This window comes from Anopheles aquasalis, chromosome 2 (genome assembly GCF_943734665.1).
Source record: "Anopheles aquasalis chromosome 2, idAnoAquaMG_Q_19, whole genome shotgun sequence".
Classification (NCBI taxonomy): Eukaryota; Metazoa; Arthropoda; class Insecta; order Diptera; family Culicidae; genus Anopheles; species Anopheles aquasalis.
In genome coordinates this window covers 25,712,501-25,717,500 of record NC_064877.1, presented here as the reverse complement: position 1 = coordinate 25,717,500, position 5,000 = coordinate 25,712,501, and the positions used below count along the sequence as shown (strand labels likewise).

Below are 5,000 nucleotides of genomic sequence, written 5' to 3'. Positions count from 1 at the left end.
CCATCCGCGATCCCGATTTTTTTTAACGTCTCTAGCATTTCCACTCCTACCTTGAACCAAGCCGCCCTGCCCTTATTCATTCGGTTGTTTGCTCATTTGTCTACATAATAATTGAACTAATTCGACCCTTTCCCGGGTCGCGTGGTACGCTCACTCACTTGCCTGCCAGTTAATGTTTTTCTTCTTCTAGCATACACCGCACCACCACCTGTCTAACGCGTCCTGCTTACATTCCTTTTTTCGTTTCGGCATTATTAACTAGTTTTACAGTGTTTACATGAAATGGGTGTAGCTTTTTATATGAAAAGGGAATGTGATGTAGCAAGTAGAGCGCTCTTCGTTAGAAAGTATTCTTCTCTTGTTTGTTTTCGGTTCGATTTGCTTTTTTTAACTGCTTTTAACTTCCTTTTTGCACTGTGGGTGCGGGGATGAAGTTTTTGAAAAACAAATTATATGCCTTCTCCTTCACGGCCGAAGTTCTCCTCGCTTCTGTTGTACCAAATGTTTTCATTCGAGCGCTTGTCTAGCTGCTTTAGCTATGTCCTATGTTTGCCCGCGTATATCATATGCAAAAAGGGTGCTTGCTATTTGGTTGTTAATTTTCTTCAGTTTATGTTTTGTTCACTTTTGTTTTTACGTTTGACGGATAGGTTTCAGTGCGCTGCATGTGCGCGCGAATTAGAATCAAAGTTTTTGCACTATCTCTCATTTCACTTTGGGTTTCCTTCTGCCCGCGGAGGGCCGATTAGTGAATCCTTTTTTGCTTTGTTTGCTCAATCGTTACCCTACAACACTCTTATATTAGCTTCTCTCGTGAAAAGATGTTGGGTTCGACCAGCAATCGGACCTTATCCATTAACAGCAAAAAGCAACGGTGCTGGTGTTGCAGCCCATTGATACGATAAACACATTTCCATTTGTTTCTCCTGTGAGACCTGACAGCTACCAGCGCTGCGCAGCATTTCTCAGAAACCACAGCCCCCGTGGCCGGTCGCTATAGTGATCAGGACGATGAGCTTGTGAATGAATTTTAATAATGGAAAGAGGAAGGAAGTGAATATGAAGCAGGTTTCCGCTGCTACCGAAGGTACAAACGATGAGCAGCTGGGGTATGTGCTATGATCTCTTGAATGACTCATCCGATCGAAGGGAGCAGATGAGGTAAAGCTCTTGCGTCCATATACGCCATCATGTCATCGAGTGACGTAAGTGTACGCTATTACTGCGACCTCCAAACACCAGTCCCGCTCTTACCAGTCTTTGTCGGGTTAACGATATCCCGCCGATTCCCGTTTGCGATTCGCAATGCATTCTTTGATTGGACACCTGCTGATGCTGCTGCTGCTGTCATCTTTTGACGGTAACGCGGTAACGTGTAAGTTGAAGTTACTTAGTTTTTTTTTATTTCTTTTTAATTCTCTTCGTTTCTTTTATCTTCCTCTATAAACAATTCTCTTGACACTATCTATTCACTTTCATCGTGTTTTTTTAAATTTTATTTTAATAATATATTTCCTAATAAACTTTTCTGTTTTTTTTTGTTTCGTACTAAATTTCACTCCGCCCCCTATTTTCCCCCAGCCTTTTACTACCTCTTTGATGCCTGGTTGCCTTCCTAACAACACATTATTGCCACCTATTCTACAGTTATCATTTTGGGATCCGTGTTTTTTTTGTCTCCATCATTTTTCTTAGCTCTTTTTCAGTTTAATTTATGATTCAATTTTCTATAATTGGTTGAACAAATCGGTAGCTTTTCTGTTACGTACTTTCAAATCAACAAATTAACGTTATTATAGTATTTTCATCTTTCTGGCCACTCCGTTTATTCCGTCTCTTGCGTACTTTCTTTCTTTTTTTTTTATTGTTTTTTGTTTTGTTTCTGCAGAAGGTTTCCCAAAGAGAGGGTATTCATAAAGCAAAACCTTTACTGGCCATTTTGCTTTTGAATTCTTTTTTTTTTTGGTAATGTCCATGTCACCGACCTGTACCAGTTGTACAAAAACAAGTGAAACAACTGCGGTGCTTATACCTTCTTTACCGCCTCTCGCATCTCCGGATAGCGTTTTAACTGCTGCTTACTGTTATCTTTCTAATTTTCTACTAGAAAAACGGTGAGAAAACTCCTCGGTCTCCAACGGCCGTAACGAGAATGGAACGGAATAATAGTAACGATGAATAATCTAAATAAAACCAAAAAGACGAAGACAGAAGCCCACGAATGGAAGGCGTTTCAATTGTTGTAGTTTTTGTTGTTGTTATTGTATGCTTGTGTGTTTCAGGTTTGCCTTACGATCCGTTTTAATGTTTAATGCTGTGGAGTGACATGTATCCTCCCATGATTTTTTGTTTGTTTTATATGCATGCACACAGGTTTATTCTTAATGCTTATTATCATTTTGCAAAGATGAGATAACAACGAGAACAATTACGTTAAGAGCCGTGTGCGTGAGTATGTTAGCTGGTGTCGTGTATTGGAAAGAAGTGGAGGAGAAGTGTGAGGCCATTTAAAGCCGTGCGATGACAAAGATTGGTGATGATGACTCTAGCTCTATACTGGTGTTAAACGGGGAACGGACGAACGGTAATGCACGATAACCTTTCTCTAGCACAGGGGTCTCAATCTCATATTATCTCATATCTCAATCTCATATTATATCATAGCCATTGAAAAAGACCATTCCAAAAATAGATAAATGATAATCTAAAACGGTTAAAGGCAATTCCAAAACTGGTCGCCACGAGGTGGAAAACGAAATGATGTAGCTCCGGTGCCGCAATCCGATGATGGAGGCGCCCTTCGAAATGGAGGCGCCAGGTAACCGGTACTTTCTGGGGTTTTTAATAGCAATTTAAATGGCAAAATAACCCAAGGATCTCAAACTGTCATTGCAGATATATCACCAAGCTTCAATTCCAACATATGCATCGAATAAAATAACATAGAACATAGAATTAATGACCAAACTTAACATACAGATGAACCGCGGACGTGGCCGTGGGCCGCGAGTTTGAGACCCCTGCTCTAGCTGATGCTGGCCGCGTTCCGAGAAATGAAACCGCAGTCGCAGTTGGTATCTCTCTCCTCCTGTGCTCTTTACTAAACATATTCTCTATCATTTGTGAAGGGTTTCGCCGTTACACTGTTTTAACTGGTGCTTTATGTAAGACGGGACGCTTAAACATCACGCTGCTCTTTGTCTCAGGTTTTAACGTTGTTCTCATCTGCATTAAATATATCTGTGTAAGTATATATCTATATGTTTTTTTTCTGTTATGCATTTATGCTTTGTTTATGAATTCGTTTAATTCCATCCTAAGGTATCGTACGCTGTTGGTTTCCATAGATTGTATGACGGTAATTGATGCCATTGGGTAATGTGGTGGTGCGATCCGCAAAAAGTGCCCATCAATTCTTCCATTTTTGATTGGCAGCCCCCGGGAGAGGGCGGGGCTAGTAAAGCAGAGAACATAGGAACGAGACTACTAACGTGTACACGCGAGACGCGAGAAAGAGTTGATAAAATGGAACCTCTCCGCTTCCCCGCTTCGTTCCTAAACGCCTAGCACTCTATACTGATCGGAGCTTTTGGAGCAAAACACGTCGAACAAGCGTTTGACCGTGCTACGGGCCCACGCCTACGGGAGGGGTTACGGGATTCTCCCGGTTTACGGCGAGGGGTAGCGCAACCATTAGAGTGTTGTAGATTTGTAAAATGGATTGTTTAGAGTGGCGAGAAAGAGAGTTTGGTGCTATAAATTGTTGGGAGGTAAGAAAACGGTTCCCAGATTCTATCATCACGCGACGCGATCGTTAAGTGAGAGATGGAGTAAAGTCCGTCGCGGTACGGCGGTCCTAGTGGGTGAATAGAAAAAACATCCACATCCTGTATTTAAGTGTCCTGTAACGTTTGAAGAAGGATTGTAATAGATGAATGCAAGGAGGAGGTTGGAATGGGAGGGACAGACGATACGTTGTGTGTATTGTGCGTTTGTCTATTGCGGGTTAGGGTCGAGAGATAACGCCGTTGTGTTGTGTTGAATGTGGATAAAAACGTGGAAAATCTGTAGCAATTGTTACATGTTTTTTCTTCTCTTTCCTGGGGTTTTCCCCCCATTTTTATCTCCCAGAACAGTTATTTGCTATACGTTTCAGTCTACTGATACAGAGTTCTACTACGCAATGCTTTGCAGCCTTCGTCTGGGTGATTGGCGTTAAGAGATGGTATTCGAACAAACACCTCTCTCTCTCTCGCTCCTAGAGACACACTCTATAACGCTAGCGGGAATGATGGTTATTAGATTGGCTTACTCGATAGAAAAATATCCTTCTTTTGCAACACCCTTTTTCTTTTACATTTGCTTCGCACAGTTCTTCCCTACGGTAAACGGACGCTTCTGTTTGGCTATTTGTTTTATATTTAATTCACTGAAAATATGCTTTTGCCGTTCCTGCATTCATGTTTTGCATTTCTGTCGTTTGTTTTCTTGTGTCGTTTTGTTTAATTTGATTTTTGTTCATATGACTCTCCTTCTTCGTTCACCTTTATATACACTGCGACACACTCTTTGTGGCTTCATTGAGAATTGGGAAAGTTGTTTATGTTGAGTTGAGTTTGATTATGCAGACAGAGACAGAGAAAACCGAAGTAGAACAACGTTCAGTCAAGCAAAAGTCGAAAGAAATACAAATGAAAACTAAGTATAATGTCAGAGAAACATTAAGTATTGAACTCGTTACTACCGAAACTACTATTAAGAGCGTTTAAGACACTACTTCGCGTCAGCTGTAGCTGCTCGTTGTTCTGTACAAAACAACGACAACATTTTGCGAGGCCGATGAATTCCTTGCAAAGCTACATAGTGTTCGGGTTCGAACATTAACTAAGGGCGATGCGTACGCTCATCGCACATCCACTGAGAGCTAATCGACTAAGGAAAAAGTGGCAAATTCAGTGAGAGCCGGCAAGCAGCATAAACCACTCTCACTCACCAGCGGG

General features: G+C 41.4%; 1 protein-coding gene across 10 annotated transcripts in view; it reads right to left on the bottom strand.

Moving 5' to 3' along the window:
* Positions 1-1,916: 1,916 nt before the first annotated feature.
* LOC126572641 (RNA-binding protein Pasilla) overlaps positions 1,917-5,000 on the bottom strand; it is an 88,475-nt gene continuing 85,391 nt past the window's right edge. For all 10 annotated transcript variants that reach the window (XM_050232120.1, XM_050232116.1, XM_050232121.1 and 7 more), the window contains one exon: positions 1,917-5,000. This exon is cut by the window's right edge and continues 5,818 nt beyond it. The gene's annotated coding sequence lies outside the window, so the exon portion shown is untranslated.